Source organism: Paramormyrops kingsleyae, chromosome 13, assembly GCF_048594095.1.
Source record: "Paramormyrops kingsleyae isolate MSU_618 chromosome 13, PKINGS_0.4, whole genome shotgun sequence".
Taxonomy (NCBI): Eukaryota; Metazoa; Chordata; class Actinopteri; order Osteoglossiformes; family Mormyridae; genus Paramormyrops; species Paramormyrops kingsleyae.
This window is the reverse complement of record NC_132809.1, coordinates 1,549,254-1,570,800: the sequence shown is the minus strand read 5'-3', so window position 1 is coordinate 1,570,800 and position 21,547 is coordinate 1,549,254. Positions and strand designations below refer to the sequence as shown.

General features: G+C 36.4%; 1 non-coding gene across 1 annotated transcript; it reads right to left on the bottom strand.

Annotated features, from left to right (window-relative positions):
* Positions 1-17,096: 17,096 nt before the first annotated feature.
* On the bottom strand, positions 17,097-17,203 carry LOC140578290 (U6 spliceosomal RNA). The gene has a single exon (XR_011982374.1). It is a non-coding gene; the product is annotated as a U6 spliceosomal RNA (small nuclear RNA).
* Positions 17,204-21,547: the final 4,344 nt, after the last annotated feature.

Sequence of the window (21,547 nt, the reverse complement as noted above, 5' to 3'; positions counted from 1 at the left end):
ATTTCTTCACGAAAACACGTTTTCCTATAATGGTAGGTCGAACTCTTATAGGGGAAGCGCAGGTTTCATGAAATGAACTCAGAGTGTCAAGTTATAATGAAATCTTCATTTTGTGTTAGTTTGTCATGATTTCTTCACGAAAACACGTTTTCCTATAATGTTACGTCGAACTCATATAGGGGAAGCGCAGGTTTCATGAAATGAACTCAGAATGTCAAGTTATAATGAAATCATCATTTTGTGTTTGTTTGTCATGATTTCTTCACGAAAACACGTTTTCCTATAATGGTAGGTCGAACTCTTATAGGGGAAGCGCAGGTTTCATGAAATGAACTCAGAATGTCAAGTTATAATGAAATCTTCATTTTGTGTTAGTTTGTCATGATTTCTTCACGAAAACACGTTTTCCTATAATGTTACGTCGAACTCTTATAGGGGAAGCGCAGGTTTCATGAAATGAACTCAGAATGTAAAGTTATAATGAAATCTTCATTTTGTGTTAGTTTGTCATGATTTCTTCACGAAAACACGTTTTCCTATAATGTTACGTCGAACTCTTATAGGGGAAGCGCAGGTTTCATGAAATGAACTCAGAATGTCAAGTTATAATGAAATCTTCATTTTGTGTTAGTTTGTCATGATTTCTTCACGAAAACACGTTTTCCTATAATGGTAGGTCGAACTCTTATAGGGGAAGCGCAGGTTTCATGAAATGAACTCAGAATGTCAAGTTATAATGAAATCTTCATTTTGTGTTTGTTTGTCATGATTTCTTCACGAAAACACGTTTTCCTATAGTGTTACGTCGAACTGTTATAGGGGAAGCGCAGGTTTCATGAAATGAACTCAGAATGTCAAGTTATAATGAAATCTTCATTTTGTGTTAGTTTGTCATGATTTCTTCACGAAAACACGTTTTCCTATAATGTTACGTCGAACTCTTATAGGGGAAGCGCAGGTTTCATGAAATGAACTCAGAATGTCAAGTTATAATGAAATCATCATTTTGGTTTGTTTGTCATGATTTCTTCACGAAAAACACGTTTTCCTATAATGGTAGGTCGAACTCTTATAGGGGAAGAGCAGGTTTCATGAAATGAACTCAGAATGTCAAGTTATAATGAAATCTTCATTTTGTGTTAGTTTGTCATGATTTCTTCATGAAAACACGTTTTTCTATAATGTTACGTCAAACTCTTATAGGGGAAGCGCGCAGGTTTCATGAAATGAACTCAGAGTGTCAAGTTATAATGAAATCTTCATTTTGTGTTTGTTTGTCATGATTTCTTCACGAAAACACGTTTTCCTATAATGGTAGGTCGAACTCTTACAGGGGAAGCGCAGGTTTCATGAAATGAACTCAGAATGTCAAGTTATAATGAAATCTTCATTTTGTGTTAGTTTGTCATGACTTCTTCACGAAAACACGTTTTCCTATAATGTTACGTCGAACTCTTATAGGGGAAGCGCAGGTTTCATGAAATGAACTCAGAATGTCAAGTTATAATGAAATCTTCATTTTGTGTTAGTTTGTCATGATTTCTTCACGAAAACACGTTTTTCTATAATGTTACGTCTAACTCTTATAGGGGAAGCGCAGCTTTCATGAAATGAACTCAGAGTGTCAAGTTATAATGAAATCTTCATTTTGTGTTTGTTTGTCATGATTTCTTCACGAAAACACGTTTTCCTATAATGGTAGGTCGAACTCTTAAAGGGGAAGCGCAGGTTTCATGAAATGAACTCAGAATGTCAAGTTATAATGAAATCTTCATTTTGTGTTAGTTTGTCATGATTTCTTCACGAAAACACGTTTTCCTATAATGGTAGGTCGAACTCTTATAGGGGAAGCGCAGGTTTCATGAAATGAACTCAGAATGTCAAGTTATAATGAAATCTGCATTTTGTGTTAGTTTGTCATGATTTCTTCACGAAAACACGTTTTCCTATAATGGTAGGTCGAACTCTTATAGGGGAAGCGCAGGTTTCATGAAATGAACTCAGAATGTCAAGTTATAATGAAATCTGCATTTTGTGTTAGTTTGTCATGATTTCTTCACGAAAACACGTTTTTCTATAATGTTACGTCAAACTCTTATAGGGGAAGCGCAGGTTTCATGAAATGAACTCAGAGTGTCAAGTTATAATGAAATCTTCATTTTGTGTTTGTTTGTCATGATTTCTTCACGAAAACACGTTTTCCTATAATGGTAGGTCGAACTCTTATAGGGGAAGTGCAGGTTTCATGAAATGAACTCAGAATGTCAAGTTATAATGAAATCTTCATTTTGTGTTAGTTTGTCATGATTTCTTCACGAAAACACGTTTTCCTATAATGGTAGGTCGAACTCTTATAGGGGAAGCGCAGGTTTCATGAAATGAACTCAGAATGTCAAGTTATAATGAAATCTTCATTTTGTGTTAGTTTGTCATGATTTCTTCACGAAAACACGTTTTCCTATAATGTTACGTCGAACTCTTATAGGGGAAGCGCAGGTTTCATGAAATGAACTCAGAATGTCAAGTTATAATGAAATCATCATTTTGTGTTTGTCATGATTTCTTCACGAAAACACGTTTTCCTATAATGGTAGGTCGAACTCTTATAGGGGAAGCGCAGGTTTCATGAAATGAACTCAGAATGTCAAGTTATAATGAAATCTTCATTTTGTGTTTGTCATGATTTCTTCACGAAAACACGTTTTCCTATAATGGTAGGTCGAACTCTTATAGGGGAAGCGCAGGTTTCATGAAATGAACTCAGAGTGTCAAGTTATAATGAAATCTTCATTTTGTGTTTGTTTGTCATGATTTCTTCACGAAAACACGTTTTCCTATAATGGTAGGTCGAACTCTTATAGGGGAAGTGCAGGTTTCATGAAATGAACTCAGAATGTCAAGTTATAATGAAATCTTCATTTTGTGTTAGTTTGTCATGATTTCTTCACGAAAACACGTTTTCCTATAATGGTAGGTCGAACTCTTATAGGGGAAGCGCAGGTTTCATGAAATGAACTCAGAATGTCAAGTTATAATGAAATCTTCATTTTGTGTTAGTTTGTCATGATTTCTTCACGAAAACACGTTTTCCTATAATGTTACGTCGAACTCTTATAGGGGAAGCGCAGGTTTCATGAAATGAACTCAGAATGTCAAGTTATAATGAAATCATCATTTTGTGTTTGTTTGTCATGATTTCTTCACGAAAACACGTTTTCCTATAATGGTAGGTCGAACTCTTAAAGGGGAAGCGCAGGTTTCATGAAATGAACTCAGAATGTCAAGTTATAATGAAATCTTCATTTTGTGTTAGTTTGTCATGATTTCTTCACGAAAACACGTTTTCCTATAATGGTAGGTCGAACTCTTATAGGGGAAGCGCAGGTTTCATGAAATGAACTCAGAATGTCAAGTTATAATGAAATCTGCATTTTGTGTTAGTTTGTCATGATTTCTTCACGAAAACACGTTTTTCTATAATGTTACGTCAAACTCTTATAGGGGAAGCGCGCAGGTTTCATGAAATGAACTCAGAGTGTCAAGTTATAATGAAATCTTCATTTTGTGTTTGTTTGTCATGATTTCTTCACGAAAACACGTTTTCCTATAATGGTAGGTCGAACTCTTATAGGGGAAGCGCAGGTTTCATGAAATGAACTCAGAATGTCAAGTTATAATGAAATCTTCATTTTGTGTTAGTTTGTCATGATTTCTTCACGAAAACACGTTTTTCTATAATGTTACGTCAAACTCTTATAGGGGAAGCGCAGCTTTCATGAAATGAACTCAGAGTGTCAAGTTATAATGAAATCTTCATTTTGTGTTTGTTTGTCATGATTTCTTCACGAAAACACGTTTTCCTATAATGGTAGGTCGAACTCTTAAAGGGGAAGCGCAGGTTTCATGAAATGAACTCAGAATGTCAAGTTATAATGAAATCTTCATTTTGTGTTAGTTTGTCATGATTTCTTCACGAAAACACGTTTTCCTATAATGGTAGGTCGAACTCTTATAGGGGAAGCGCAGGTTTCATGAAATGAACTCAGAATGTCAAGTTTATAATGAAATCTGCATTTTGTGTTAGTTTGTCATGATTTCTTCACGAAAACACATTTTTTCTATAATGTTACGTCAAACTCTTATAGGGGAAGCGCAGGTTTCATGAAATGAACTCAGAGTGTCAAGTTATAATGAAATCTTCATTTTGTGTTTGTCATGATTTCTTCACGAAAACACGTTTTCCTATAATGGTAGGTCGAACTCTTATAGGGGAAGCGCAGGTTTCATGAAATGAACTCAGACTGTCAAGTTATAATGAAATCTTCATTTTGTGTTAGTTTGTCATGATTTCTTCACGAAAACACGTTTTCCTATAATGTTACGTCGAACTCTTATAGGGGAAGCGCAGGTTTCATGAAATGAACTCAGAATGTCAAGTTATAATGAAATCTTCATTTTGTGTTAGTTTGTCATGATTTCTTCACGAAAACACGTTTTCCTATAATGTTACGTCGAACTCTTATAGGGGAAGCGCAGGTTTCATGAAATGAACTCAGAATGTCAAGTTATAATGAAATCTTCAATTTGTGTTAGTTTGTCATGATTTCTTCACGAAAACACGTTTTCCTATAATGTTACGTTGAACTCTTATAGGGGAAGCGCAGGTTTCATGAAATGAACTCAGAATGTCAAGTTATAATGAAATCTTCATTTTGTGTTAGTTTGTCATGATTTCTTCACGAAAACACGTTTTCCTATAATGTTACGTCGAACTCATATAGGGGAAGCGCAGGTTTCATGAAATGAACTCAGAATGTCAAGTTATAATGAAATCATCATTTTGTGTTTGTTTGTCATGATTTCTTCACGAAAACACGTTTTCCTATAATGGTAGGTCGAACTCTTATAGGGGAAGCGCAGGTTTCATGAAATGAACTCAGAATGTCAAGTTATAATGAAATCTTCATTTTGTGTTAGTTTGTCATGATTTCTTCACGAAAACACGTTTTCCTATAATGTTACGTCGAACTCTTATAGGGGAAGCGCAGGTTTCATGAAATGAACTCAGAATGTAAAGTTATAATGAAATCTTCATTTTGTGTTAGTTTGTCATGATTTCTTCACGAAAACACGTTTTCCTATAATGTTACGTCGAACTCTTATAGGGGAAGCGCAGGTTTCATGAAATGAACTCAGAATGTCAAGTTATAATGAAATCTTCATTTTGTGTTAGTTTGTCATGATTTCTTCACGAAAACACGTTTTCCTATAATGGTAGGTCGAACTCTTATAGGGGAAGCGCAGGTTTCATGAAATGAACTCAGAATGTCAAGTTATAATGAAATCTTCATTTTGTGTTTGTTTGTCATGATTTCTTCACGAAAACACGTTTTCCTATAGTGTTACGTCGAACTGTTATAGGGGAAGCGCAGGTTTCATGAAATGAACTCAGAATGTCAAGTTATAATGAAATCTTCATTTTGTGTTAGTTTGTCATGATTTCTTCACGAAAACACGTTTTCCTATAATGTTACGTCGAACTCTTATAGGGGAAGCGCAGGTTTCATGAAATGAACTCAGAATGTCAAGTTATAATGAAATCATCATTTTGGTTTGTTTGTCATGATTTCTTCACGAAAACACGTTTTCCTATAATGGTAGGTCGAACTCTTATAGGGGAAGAGCAGGTTTCATGAAATGAACTCAGAATGTCAAGTTATAATGAAATCTTCATTTTGTGTTAGTTTGTCATGATTTCTTCATGAAAACACGTTTTTCTATAATGTTACGTCAAACTCTTATAGGGGAAGCGCGCAGGTTTCATGAAATGAACTCAGAGTGTCAAGTTATAATGAAATCTTCATTTTGTGTTTGTTTGTCATGATTTCTTCACGAAAACACGTTTTCCTATAATGGTAGGTCGAACTCTTATAGGGGAAGCGCAGGTTTCATGAAATGAACTCAGAATGTCAAGTTATAATGAAATCTTCATTTTGTGTTAGTTTGTCATGACTTCTTCACGAAAACACGTTTTCCTATAATGTTACGTCGAACTCTTATAGGGGAAGCGCAGGTTTCATGAAATGAACTCAGAATGTCAAGTTATAATGAAATCTTCATTTTGTGTTAGTTTGTCATGATTTCTTCACGAAAACACGTTTTTCTATAATGTTACGTCAAACTCTTATAGGGGAAGCGCAGCTTTCATGAAATGAACTCAGAGTGTCAAGTTATAATGAAATCTTCATTTTGTGTTTGTTTGTCATGATTTCTTCACGAAAACACGTTTTCCTATAATGGTAGGTCGAACTCTTAAAGGGGAAGCGCAGGTTTCATGAAATGAACTCAGAATGTCAAGTTATAATGAAATCTTCATTTTGTGTTAGTTTGTCATGATTTCTTCACGAAAACACGTTTTCCTATAATGGTAGGTCGAACTCTTATAGGGGAAGCGCAGGTTTCATGAAATGAACTCAGAATGTCAAGTTATAATGAAATCTGCATTTTGTGTTAGTTTGTCATGATTTCTTCACGAAAACACGTTTTCCTATAATGGTAGGTCGAACTCTTATAGGGGAAGCGCAGGTTTCATGAAATGAACTCAGAATGTCAAGTTATAATGAAATCTGCATTTTGTGTTAGTTTGTCATGATTTCTTCACGAAAACACGTTTTTCTATAATGTTACGTCAAACTCTTATAGGGGAAGCGCAGGTTTCATGAAATGAACTCAGAGTGTCAAGTTATAATGAAATCTTCATTTTGTGTTTGTTTGTCATGATTTCTTCACGAAAACACGTTTTCCTATAATGGTAGGTCGAACTCTTATAGGGGAAGTGCAGGTTTCATGAAATGAACTCAGAATGTCAAGTTATAATGAAATCTTCATTTTGTGTTAGTTTGTCATGATTTCTTCACGAAAACACGTTTTCCTATAATGGTAGGTCGAACTCTTATAGGGGAAGCGCAGGTTTCATGAAATGAACTCAGAATGTCAAGTTATAATGAAATCTTCATTTTGTGTTAGTTTGTCATGATTTCTTCACGAAAACACGTTTTCCTATAATGTTACGTCGAACTCTTATAGGGGAAGCGCAGGTTTCATGAAATGAACTCAGAATGTCAAGTTATAATGAAATCATCATTTTGTGTTTGTCATGATTTCTTCACGAAAACACGTTTTCCTATAATGGTAGGTCGAACTCTTATAGGGGAAGCGCAGGTTTCATGAAATGAACTCAGAATGTCAAGTTATAATGAAATCTTCATTTTGTGTTTGTCATGATTTCTTCACGAAAACACGTTTTCCTATAATGGTAGGTCGAACTCTTATAGGGGAAGCGCAGGTTTCATGAAATGAACTCAGAATGTCAAGTTATAATGAAATCTTCATTTTGTGTTAGTTTGTCATGATTTCTTCACGAAAACACGTTTTTCTATAATGTTACGTCAAACTCTTATAGGGGAAGCGCAGCTTTCATGAAATGAACTCAGAATGTCAAGTTATAATGAAATCTTCATTTTGTGTTTGTTTGTCATGATTTCTTCACGAAAACACGTTTTCCTATAATGGTAGGTCGAACTCTTAAAGGGGAAGCGCAGGTTTCATGAAATGAACTCAGAATGTCAAGTTATAATGAAATCTTCATTTTGTGTTAGTTTGTCATGATTTCTTCACGAAAACACGTTTTCCTATAATGGTAGGTCGAACTCTTATAGGGGAAGCGCAGGTTTCATGAAATGAACTCAGAATGTCAATTTATAATGAAATCTGCATTTTGTGTTAGTTTGTCATGATTTCTTCACGAAAACACGTTTTTCTATAATGTTACGTCAAACTCTTATAGGGGAAGCGCAGCTTTCATGAAATGAACTCAGAGTGTCAAGTTATAATGAAATCTTCATTTTGTGTTTGTTTGTCATGAGTTCTTCACGAAAACACGTTTTCCTATAATGGTAGGTCGAACTCTTAAAGGGGAAGCGCAGGTTTCATGAAATGAACTCAGAATGTCAAGTTGTAATGAAATCTTCATTTTGTGTTAGTTTGTCATGATTTCTTCACGAAAACACGTTTTCCTATAATGGTAGGTCGAACTCTTATAGGGGAAGCGCAGGTTTCATGAAATGAACTCAGAATGTCAAGTTATAATGAAATCTGCATTTTGTGTTAGTTTGTCATGATTTCTTCACGAAAACACGTTTTTCTATAATGTTACGTCAAACTCTTATAGGGGAAGCGCAGGTTTCATGAAATGAACTCAGAATGTCAAGTTATAATGAAATCTTCATTTTGTGTTAGTTTGTCATGATTTCTTCACGAAAACACGTTTTCCTATAATGTTACGTCGAACTCTTATAGGGGAAGCGCAGGTTTCATGAAATGAACTCAGAATGTCAAGTTATAATGAAATCTTCATTTTGTGTTAGTTTGTCATGATTTCTTCACGAAAACACGTTTTCCTATAATGTTACGTTGAACTCTTATAGGGGAAGCGCAGGTTTCATGAAATGAACTCAGAATGTCAAGTTATAATGAAATCTTCATTTTGTGTTAGTTTGTCATGATTTCTTCACGAAAACACGTTTTCCTATAATGGTAGGTCGAACTCTTATAGGGGAAGCGCAGGTTTCATGAAATGAACTCAGAATGTCAAGTTATAATGAAATCTTCATTTTGTGTTTGTTTGTCATGATTTCTTCACGAAAACACGTTTTCCTATAATGTTACGTTGAACTCTTATAGGGGAAACGCAGGTTTCATGAAATGAACTCAGAATGTCCAGTTATAATGAAATCTTCATTTTGTGTTAGTTTGTCATGATTTCTTCACGAAAACACGTTTTCCTATAATGGTAGGTCGAACTCTTATAGGGGAAGCGCAGGTTTCATGAAATGAACTCAGAATGTCAAGTTATAATGAAATCTTCATTTTGTATTAGTTTGTCATGATTTCTTCACGAAAACACGTTTTCCTATAATGTTACGTCGAACTCATATAGGGGAAGCGCAGGTTTCATGAAATGAACTCAGAATGTCAAGTTATAATGAAATCATCATTTTGTTTTTGTTTGTCATGATTTCTTCACGAAAACACGTTTTCCTATAATGGTAGGTCGAACTCTTATAGGGGAAGAGCAGGTTTCATGAAATGAACTCAGAATGTCAAGTTATAATGAAATCTTCATTTTGTGTTAGTTTGTCATGATTTCTTCATGAAAACACGTTTTTCTATAATGTTACGTCAAACTCTTATAGGGGAAGCGCGCAGGTTTCATGAAATGAACTCAGAGTGTCAAGTTATAATGAAATCTTCATTTTGTGTTTGTTTGTCATGATTTCTTCACGAAAACACGTTTTCCTATAATGGTAGGTCGAACTCTTATAGGGGAAGCGCAGGTTTCATGAAATGAACTCAGAATGTCAAGTTATAATGAAATCTTCATTTTGTGTTAGTTTGTCATGACTTCTTCACGAAAACACGTTTTCCTATAATGTTACGTCGAACTCTTATAGGGGAAGCGCAGGTTTCATGAAATGAACTCAGAATGTCAAGTTATAATGAAATCTTCATTTTGTGTTAGTTTGTCATGATTTCTTCACGAAAACACGTTTTTCTATAATGTTACGTCAAACTCTTATAGGGGAAGCGCAGCTTTCATGAAATGAACTCAGAGTGTCAAGTTATAATGAAATCTTCATTTTGTGTTTGTTTGTCATGATTTCTTCACGAAAACACGTTTTCCTATAATGGTAGGTCGAACTCTTAAAGGGGAAGCGCAGGTTTCATGAAATGAACTCAGAATGTCAAGTTATAATGAAATCTTCATTTTGTGTTAGTTTGTCATGATTTCTTCACGAAAACACGTTTTCCTATAATGGTAGGTCGAACTCTTATAGGGGAAGCGCAGGTTTCATGAAATGAACTCAGAATGTCAAGTTATAATGAAATCTGCATTTTGTGTTAGTTTGTCATGATTTCTTCACGAAAACACGTTTTTCTATAATGTTACGTCAAACTCTTATAGGGGAAGCGCAGGTTTCATGAAATGAACTCAGTGTCAAGTTATAATGAAATCTTCATTTTGTGTTTGTTTGTCATGATTTCTTCACGAAAACACGTTTTCCTATAATGGTAGGTCGAACTCTTATAGGGGAAGCGCAGGTTTCATGAAATGAACTCAGAATGTCAAGTTATAATGAAATCTTCATTTTGTGTTAGTTTGTCATGATTTCTTCACGAAAACACGTTTTCCTATAATGTTACGTCGAACTCTTATAGGGGAAGCGCAGGTTTCATGAAATGAACTCAGAATGTCAAGTTATAATGAAATCTTCATTTTGTGTTAGTTTGTCATGATTTCTTCACGAAAACACGTTTTCCTATAATGTTACGTCGAACTCTTATAGGGGAAGCGCAGGTTTCATGAAATGAACTCAGAATGTCAAGTTATAATGAAATCTTCATTTTGTGTTAGTTTGTCATGATTTCTTCACGAAAACACGTTTTCCTATAATGTTACGTCAAACTCTTATAGGGGAAGCGCAGCTTTCATGAAATGAACTCAGAGTGTCAAGTTATAATGAAATCTTCATTTTGTGTTTGTTTGTCATGAGTTCTTCACGAAAACACGTTTTCCTATAATGGTAGGTCGAACTCTTAAAGGGGAAGCGCAGGTTTCATGAAATGAACTCAGAATGTCAAGTTGTAATGAAATCTTCATTTTGTGTTAGTTTGTCATGATTTCTTCACGAAAACACGTTTTCCTATAATGGTAGGTCGAACTCTTATAGGGGAAGCGCAGGTTTCATGAAATGAACTCAGAATGTCAAGTTATAATGAAATCTGCATTTTGTGTTAGTTTGTCATGATTTCTTCACGAAAACACGTTTTTCTATAATGTTACGTCAAACTCTTATAGGGGAAGCGCAGGTTTCATGAAATGAACTCAGAATGTCAAGTTATAATGAAATCTTCATTTTGTGTTAGTTTGTCATGATTTCTTCACGAAAACACGTTTTCCTATAATGTTACGTCGAACTCTTATAGGGGAAGCGCAGGTTTCATGAAATGAACTCAGAATGTCAAGTTATAATGAAATCTTCATTTTGTGTTAGTTTGTCATGATTTCTTCACGAAAACACGTTTTCCTATAATGTTACGTTGAACTCTTATAGGGGAAGCGCAGGTTTCATGAAATGAACTCAGAATGTCAAGTTATAATGAAATCTTCATTTTGTGTTAGTTTGTCATGATTTCTTCACGAAAACACGTTTTCCTATAATGGTAGGTCGAACTCTTATAGGGGAAGCGCAGGTTTCATGAAATGAACTCAGAATGTCAAGTTATAATGAAATCTTCATTTTGTGTTTGTTTGTCATGATTTCTTCACGAAAACACGTTTTCCTATAATGTTACGTCGAACTGTTATAGGGGAAGCGCAGGTTTCATGAAATGAACTCAGAATGTCAAGTTATAATGAAATCTTCATTTTGTGTTAGTTTGTCATGATTTCTTCACGAAAACACGTTTTCCTATAATGTTACGTTGAACTCTTATAGGGGAAACGCAGGTTTCATGAAATGAACTCAGAATGTCCAGTTATAATGAAATCTTCATTTTGTGTTAGTTTGTCATGATTTCTTCACGAAAACACGTTTTCCTATAATGGTAGGTCGAACTCTTATAGGGGAAGCGCAGGTTTCATGAAATGAACTCAGAATGTCAAGTTATAATGAAATCTTCATTTTGTATTAGTTTGTCATGATTTCTTCACGAAAACACGTTTTCCTATAATGTTACGTCGAACTCATATAGGGGAAGCGCAGGTTTCATGAAATGAACTCAGAATGTCAAGTTATAATGAAATCATCATTTTGTTTTTGTTTGTCATGATTTCTTCACGAAAACACGTTTTCCTATAATGGTAGGTCGAACTCTTATAGGGGAAGAGCAGGTTTCATGAAATGAACTCAGAATGTCAAGTTATAATGAAATCTTCATTTTGTGTTAGTTTGTCATGATTTCTTCATGAAAACACGTTTTTCTATAATGTTACGTCAAACTCTTATAGGGGAAGCGCGCAGGTTTCATGAAATGAACTCAGAGTGTCAAGTTATAATGAAATCTTCATTTTGTGTTTGTTTGTCATGATTTCTTCACGAAAACACGTTTTCCTATAATGGTAGGTCGAACTCTTATAGGGGAAGCGCAGGTTTCATGAAATGAACTCAGAATGTCAAGTTATAATGAAATCTTCATTTTCTGTTAGTTTGTCATGATTTCTTCACGAAAACACGTTTTCCTATAATGTTACGTCGAACTCTTATAGGGGAAGCGCAGGTTTCATGAAATGAACTCAGAATGTCAAGTTATAATGAAATCTTCATTTTGTGTTAATTTGTCATGATTTCTTCACGAAAACACGTTTTTCTATAATGTTACGTCAAACTCTTATAGGGGAAGCGCGCAGGTTTCATGAAATGAACTCAGAGTGTCAAGTTATAATGAAATCTTCATTTTGTGTTTGTTTGTCATGATTTCTTCACGAAAACACGTTTTCCTATAATGGTAGGTCGAACTCTTATAGGGGAAGCGCAGGTTTCATGAAATGAACTCAGAATGTCAAGTTATAATGAAATCTTCATTTTCTGTTAGTTTGTCATGATTTCTTCACGAAAACACGTTTTCCTATAATGTTACGTCGAACTCTTATAGGGGAAGCGCAGGTTTCATGAAATGAACTCAGAATGTCAAGTTATAATGAAATCTTCATTTTGTGTTAGTTTGTCATGATTTCTTCACGAAAACACATTTTCCTATAATGTTACGTCGAACTCTTATAGGGGAAGCGCAGGATTCATGAAATGAACTCAGAATGTCAAGTTATAATGAAATCTTCATTTTGTGTTAGTTTGTCATGATTTCTTCACGAAAACACGTTTTCCTATAATGTTACGTCGAACTCTTATAGGGGAAGCGCAGGTTTCATGAAATGAACTCAGAATGTCAAGTTATAATGAAATCTTCATTTTGTGTTAGTTTGTCATGATTTCTTCACGAAAACACATTTTCCTATAATGGTAGGTCGAACTCTTATAGGGGAAGCGCAGGTTTCATGAAATGAAGTCAGAATTTCAAGTTATAATGAAATCTTCATTTCGTGTTAGTTTGTCATGATTTCTTCATGTAAACACATTTTCTTATAATGGTAGGTCGAACTCTTATAGAGGAAGCGCAGGTTCCATGAAATGAAGTCAGAATATCAAGTTATAATGAAATCTTCATTTCGTGTTAGTTTGTCATGATTTCTTCATGTAAACACAAATGCACAAATGTCTTGGCATGCTCAGATCTCGATATACACCTTCTGCAGGTGCGCAATACGCCGTCGTCTCGAGAGTTAGCGTGTTATCATGTTAGCATTTAGCATGTCTTAGCATGCCCGGATCGGGCCCGAACTTTCGATCTACACGTTCTGCGCGTCCTAGGCGCGCAATCTGCTCTTATCGCAAAAGTTAGCATGTTAGCATTGTTAACATCCAAACCGGAAGTGGGCGTGTCTCCGCCTGGGAACATCGTAGACATTAGCAACAAAGTTCCTCAGATCCCTCTCCACCAGTAGAGGCCACCTGCACCAACCAAATCAAAGCCCGCCTACATGTAAAAAAAGTTACGTTTTTTCACAATATCTCGCAAACGGAGCGAGATACGGCCTTCCTTCGCACGCATGGCGCCTATGCACCAGGCCACGCCCCCTGCAACGGCCGTGGGGCGGGCCAGGGGGGGTGCAGCCACAACCATTGCACCAGCCTCTCGCGATGCCGTAACCATTAACCTGGAAAATTACACAAAAATAATTTAAATTTAATTAAACAAAGCCACAGTTGTGGATATATGGATGGACTCAGATTGGACAGTGCACTCCTGTGGCCCTGGGACGCTGTGGTCACAGTCTCATATCCCTAACCAGCCCGTACCATTCAGGTCCATTACATCAAGGCCCAGTGGGCCTACAATTTTTTCGCCGGTTCCCTGATGAGGATCTGGCAGTCCGAAACAGCTGTTGGAGCCTGATCTAAAGATCACGGTTACCACTAATACTTTAGTATAGCCTTAACTGACAACCTGGCCCTAACCCTAAAGCCCAGTGAGGCCTAAACCTAAAGCCCAGTGAGGCCCTAATCCTAAGCCCAGTGAGGCCTAAACCTTAACCTTAAGGCCTAGTGAGGCCTGGGCCTGGAGTGTATATCACCCTGACTTTATATTAACCTTAAGGAAGGGAAATCTAACCATAGATGAGATTTAAAATTATGCAGAGTAACATAATTATTATATATATGCATTACCCACTGTGTACCCTCATTTGCCTCAATCCTCAGAGGAGGAAGGTCATGGGACACAGTTGAGGTGTTAAAATAGTTTATTTATTTATATTAGATGAGGATGGCAGTGGATTGACCTTGGGGGGTCACCGGCACTGGGATGTGCCTCCGGGGGACACCGGGAGCTGAGCCGGCACCGTACACAGGGCGGCGCTATAACCATAGTACGGACAACAAGCCTCAGTGAGGCACATGAAACCTTAGTAAGGACATAACCTGAGACAGGGAAAATAGGACAATTACCTCCTGAGCCGGCGTAGGTCTCATAGTCCAAGCTATAGTATAGCAGTTAAATATATAATATTTAGTGTACAAACCTCAGTGAGGACATTTAAAAAGTAGTACTTACCTGTTTGTGCTGTCGCTCCTCCTTCTGCTCCTCCGGATCACTTACCTGGTGTGTTCAGCTCTCCTGGATCCTTCTGCTCCGTCGCCCCTGGAAAATTACACAAAAACGATTTAAATTTAATTAAACAAAGCCCCAGTTGCTGATATATGGATGGACTAGGATTGGACAGTGCACTGCTATGGCCCTGGGACGCTGTGGTCACAATCTCATATCACTAACCCGTAACCGTAACCAGAACCGTGACCATAACCACTAACCTTGACCGTAACCGTAACCCTCACCCATAACCATAACCGTGAAGAGTAGATTTTATAGGTCATCTTTTCTGAACCAATGGCTTTTGATTAAAGGACTAAAATTCACACTTCCTGTTGCTTGTAGGTGTCAAATAACATCTGCCTCAGATTAATTTAGTCTACTGAATGATGAAACAAGGTCAAAGTGGAAGTGGGCGTGCCCACTTGAAAAATGCAGATTATGTTGAATTTCAAGCATTTTCTCCTGAAGAGTAAATTTTATAGGTCATCTTTTCTGAAACAAAGGCTTTTGATTGAAGGACTAAAATTCACACTTCCTGTTGCTTGTAGGTGTCAAATAACAACTGCCTCAGATTATTTTGGTCTACTGAACAATGAAACAAGGTCAAAGTGGAAGTCGGCATGCCCATTCGAAAAATGCAGATTAGATAAAAATTTAAGCATTTTGTCCTAGAAAGTAAATTTTAAAGGTCCGCGGTCATCTTTTCTGAACCAAAGCCTTTTGATTCAAGGACTAAATTTCACACTTCCTGTAGCTTGTAGGTGTCAAAAATCATCTACCTCAGATTATTTTAGTCTACTGAACGATCAAACAAGTTCAAAGTGGAAGTAGGTGTGCCTATTTGAAAAATGCAGATTAGATAAAACTTCAAGCATTTTCTCCTGAAGAGTAAATTTTATAGGTCCGCGGTCATCTTTTCTGAACCAATGGCTTTTGATTTAAGGACTAAATTTCACACTTCCTGTAGCTTGTAGGTGTCAAAAATCATCTGCTTCAGATAATTCTAGTCTACTGAACGATGAAACAAGGTCAAAGTGGAAGTGGGTGTGGCCATTTCAAAATATAGTTTAGATTAAATTTCAAGCACATTCTCTTGGAGACTAAATTCTACATGTCGCACATACTATACTGGTCCAAAGGCATTTGATTAAAGGACTAAATTTCACACTTCCTGTAGCTTTGTAGGTGCCAAAAACCATCCACTTCAGATTATTTTAGTCTACTGAATGATGAAACAAGGTCAAAGTGGAAGTGGGCGTGGCCATTTGAAAAATGCAGATTAGGTTCAATTTCAAGCATTTTTTCCTGAAGAGTAAATTTTATAGGTCATCTTTTCTGAACCAATGGATTTTGATTGAAGGACTAAAATACACACTTCCTGTAGCTTGTAGATGTCAAATAACATCTGCCTCAGATTATTTTAGTCTACTGAACCATGAAACAAGGTCAAAGTGGAAGTGGGGGAAGTGGGCGTGCTCATTTGAAAAATGCAGATTAGGTTAAAATTTAAGCATTCTGTCCTGGAAAGTAAATTTTAAAGGTCCGCGGTCATCTTTTCTGAACCAAAGCCTTTTGATTAAAAGACTAAATTTTACGCTGACCTTAACATGTAGTTCTCAAAAATAATCTGCCTCAAAACGTATTAATCAACTTAATGATCAAACAAGGTCAAAGTGCTATAGTGGGCATGCCTATTTTAAAATGCAGATTAGATTCAATTTTAAGCATATTCTCTTATAGACTAAATTATGTGTTTTAGCATGTTTCAACAATGAATCAAGGTGAAAGTGCAAGTATTTTCATTGCAGTCCGAAATCTACAGGTCCCAGGTCCTCTTTTCTGTATAAGATGCTTTTGATTAAAAGACCAAAATTTAAAAGTGTGGTACAATCTGGCTTCCATCTCTTCCTGAAACCTTCAGTCAATTGGTTTGTATTGCTTTCTGAGACACACTTCAACCAAATCACAATTTTTGTTATTGCACTCATTATTGACATCAAACTTGCTTTTTAATGGCATCAAAAACGTTCCCCAAGAATTCCAGCTGGGTTATTTTCAGACAAAAGTCAATCACATTCCAGTCAGCATAGTCATCTGACACTTCTCTCATTTTCACGCATAAGCATGATATGCTTTGGACTGGGCTAAATCTTTGCCAATGAAAGATTTTCACGCTGGCTTATATTTCTCTGATTATTACAATCATCTATTATGAGCAGGTTTCCTGTTAAGGTCCATTGCAAGAGAAATATTACAATAGTTTCATTTAGGAACATGTCTTTTTCACAGCATGCAGTTTGATTAAGTTGAGGACCAGGAAAGCCAAGCAAAATATGGAACGCTTCACGAATTTGCGTGTCATCCTTGCGCAGGGGCCATGCTAATCTTCTCTGTATCGTTCCAATTTTAGTATATGTGCTGCCATAGCAAGCACATAGTTGGTGCCTGATGAAAGATTATATAGGTGAGGAAGTGGTATGAGCATTCCTCATGTCGGTGGCACAGCAATGGCTATGCCCTGGCCCTATATTTTGCCAGAACATGAGTATAAAGAAGCTAAAGTATTGGGAAATATTTCTTTCACACTTCCCTTTGCATGTAGATGTCAAAAATCTGCCTCATAATATTTTTGTCAACTTAACGATCAAACGAGGTGAAAGTGCAAGTGGGCGTGCCTATTTAAAAATGCAGATTAGATTAAATTTCAAGCATTTTCTTGGAGACTAAGTTATAATTATCGCAGGTACTCTTTTCGAAACTAAAGGCTGTTGATTAAAAGACTAAATTTCACACTTCCTGTAGCTTGTAGGTGTCAAAAATGATCTGCCTCAGATTACTTTAGTCTACTTAATGATAAAATGTCAAAGTGGAAGTGGGCGTAGCCATTTAAAAAAATATTATAGATTAAATTTCAAGCATATTCTCTTGGAGACTGAATTATACGTGTCCCACATACTCTTTACTGAACCAAAGGCTTTTGATTGAAGGACTAAAATACACACTTCCTGTAGCTTTGTAGGTGTCCAAAATCATCTGCCTCAGATTATTTTAGTCTACTGAACGATGAAACAAGGTCAACGTGGAAGTGGGCGTGCCTATTTGGAAAATGCAGAACTGATTAAATTTCAAGCATTTTCTCCCGACGAGTAAATTTTATAGGTCCGCAGTTCTCTTTTCTGAACCAATGGCTTTTCATTCAAGGACTAAATTTCACACTTGCTGTAGCTTGTAGGTGTCAAAAATCATCTGCCTCAGATAATTTTAGTCTACTGAACGATGAAACAAGGTCAAAGTGGAAGTGGGCGTGGCCATTTGAAAAATGCAGATTAGGTTCAATTTCAAGCATTTTTTCCTGAAGAGTAAATTTTATAGGTCATCTTTTCTGAACCAATGGATTTTGATTGAAGGACTAAAATACACACTTCCTGTAGCTTGTAGATGTCAAATAACATCTGCCTCAGATTATTTTAGTCTACTGAACCATGAAACAAGGTCAAAGTGGAAGTGGGGGAAGTGGGCGTGCTCATTTGAAAAATGCAGATTAGGTTAAAATTTAAGCATTCTGTCCTGGAAAGTAAATTTTAAAGGTCCGCGGTCATCTTTTCTGAACCAAAGCCTTTTGATTAAAAGACTAAATTTTACGCTGACCTTAACATGTAGTTCTCAAAAATAATCTGCCTCAAAACGTATTAATCAACTTAATGATCAAACAAGGTCAAAGTGCTAGTGGGCATGCCTATTTTAAAATGCAGATTAGATTAAATTTTAAGCATATTCTCTTATAGACTAAATTATGTGTTTTAGCATGTTTCAACAATGAATCAAGGTGAAAGTGCAAGTATTTTCATTGCAGTCCGAATTCTACAGGTCCCAGGTCCTCTTTTCTGTATAAGATGCTTTTGATTAAAAGACCAAAATTTAAAAGTGTGGTAAAATCTGGCTTCGATCTCTTCCTGAAACCTTCAGTCAATTGGTTTGTATTGCTTTCTGAGACACACTTCTACCAAATCACAATTTTTGTTATTGCACTCATTATTGACATCAAACTTGCTTTTTAATGGCATCAAAAACGTTCCCCAAGAATTCCAGCTGGGTTATTTTCAGACAAAAGTCAATCACATTCCAGTCAGCATAGTCATCTGACACTTCTCTCATTTTCACGCATAAGCATGATATGCTTTGGACTGGGCTAAATCTTTGCCAATGAAAGATTTTCTCGCTGGTTTATATTTCTCTGATTATTACAATCACCTATTATGAGCAGGTTTCCTGTTAAGGTCCATTGCAAGAGAAATATTACAATAGTTTCATTTAGGAACATGTCTTTTTCACAGCATGCAGTTTGATTAAGTTGAGGACCAGGAAAGCCAAGCAAAATATGGAACGCTTCACGAATTTGCGTGTCATCCTTGCGCTTCACGGCAGACGATCTTCTGCTTTAAGTGAAACAATTGTTCCAGCTTTCATTGGCCGGCGACGCTGAACTGTTTCAAAACGACCCCGCGCGATTGGCCGGCGACGTTGAACTGTTCCAAATCGACCCCGCGCGATTGGCCGGTGCGGCTATATCCCGCCCACCCTGGGAAAGAATTGTTTCAGCCCGCCTCCTCCGCTGAAAGAACTGTTTCGCCGAAATGACCCCGCGCGATTGGCCGAGCCGCGAGCCTTGGTTCCGCCCGCCGGCCGGCGCGCTTATATGAATGAAGACCACGGCTGCGGGGACATTATCGTCGCATCTGTCACTCCTTTTGCTTCGTCTCCGACGTCCTACACAGCTCTAACAGGTAAGCCCGAGAAGCTGCTTATTCTTTTTTTTCGGTCCTTTAACCGATTGATTTCGTGTCTTGCAGATCGTTAGTTTGATGATGTCGATCAGATATGTCATATTGCATACGAATGCCGATGCTCAGAATGTAATTTAAAAAATATTTTGTACAGAAAAGTTATGTAGTCTTTGTCATTAGTAATACTTCTTGCCAGTAATTTAACATAAACATAGCCCTGTTTACTTAAAAAGATGCAAAATTCTCCATGAAACATTATATTAATATATCAATAAATATGACAGCCCTGTTTACTTAAAAAGATGCAAAATTCTCCAGGAAACATTATATTAATATATCAATAAATTTCACAGCCCTGTTTACTTAACAAGATGCAAAATTCTCCAGGAAACATTAAATCAATACATCAATAAATTTCACAGCCCTGTTTACTTAAAAAGATGCAAAATTCTCCAGGAAACATTATATTAATACATCAATAAATTTCACAGCCCTGTTTACTTAAAAATATGCAAAATTCTCCATGAAACATTATATTACAGTTTTTCTCCATTGGTTTGGCTCATTTCTTGAAACCGAGATGACATTCTCAAAATAACATGGACAAATCTCCAAACCACCTTGCAATTGTTCACAACAGAATGTCATTTCTCATTGGTTTTATCAAATTGCAAATGCTTTAGTACATGTCTCAAGTGACTCTGTGCTTTTTTTCAAATGATTATGTACAAGTAGCTACAGTTAGCACAATGAGCCCACATTTAGCACATTTTCCAAATAAATAGATCTTGCTGATCTAAACTGATTAGTTGATTTTTCAGTGAAATGGTTACTCTCTCCAAAACATATCAGCATGGTTTCATTGTGTAAGTCATCATATGCACAATTGTCTGTTCAACTGTCAAGGATATAATACCATGAAAGAATTTCTTGGAACATTTGATAAATTTATGACAGTAATTGACAATCAATCAGGTGAAATTAGAACTAACGAAGGGGATCCACATCACAGGGGATCAATGTAGGGGATGGCTGAGACATTCACGCCGTTTCTTCCCTCGCTGCATCGCAAGAGAAAATATCCGTTGCGATGTGGATGAGAATTTATGGCCTAACAGAGAGCAGCGCGTCGATGGCCAGGAGGATGAGGATGGTGGCCAGGAAAGAGAGGGTGACAATGGCGACCACTGAAAATATTACTGTACTATAGTTCTGAAACTTTATTTAAGTATGGTAGGCTACAGTTTTTTTTGTTTTTTGTTTGTGTTTATAACTGTTCACATTTACAGAATCCTGTATACGTTTTCTTTTCACAGTATGTTCTCTAATGTTAACATTTCTTTGTACGAATAAAAATGTTTACAGTTTCCTTGAGTATGAGTGGTTTATTGGAGGCTGCTTTTACTGTAAAAACTTTTAGTTTTATTCATAGTTGTATTCTGTTGCTAGACCTGTGCCTCAGTGACAAAACGTCTAAGCATTTTGACTTGCAGTGCTTAAACAATGCCAAAGGTATAATGCATTTTGGGGGCATTGACTATTTATATGAGAAGGATATTTAGTTTTGACACATGGATAAACTGTTTTGGGAGAGATATGAGCTTTTGCAGGGGATCCATGGTGTTGTGCTAAACCATCCAGGTTATTTTGACAAAAGCACTAAATGAATGCACATGTGCCAAGGCAATTGAGAAGGATCTGTGCTATTTTGACTGTACTGACCTTTTATATGGGAAAGGAATCTGCTTTTGAAGCATGGATGAAGAGTTTGGGGAAAGATATTTGATTTTGCTAGTGAGCTATAATGTTGAGCAGAACTGTAAGATTGTTTGGCCAAATGACCTTATGGTTTTGAGAATGTCATCTCGGTTTCAAGAAATGAGCCAAACCAATGGAGAAAAACTGTAATATATCAATAAATATCACAGCCCTGTTTACTTAAAAAGATGCAAAATTCTCCAGGAAACATTAAATCAATACATCAATAAATTTCA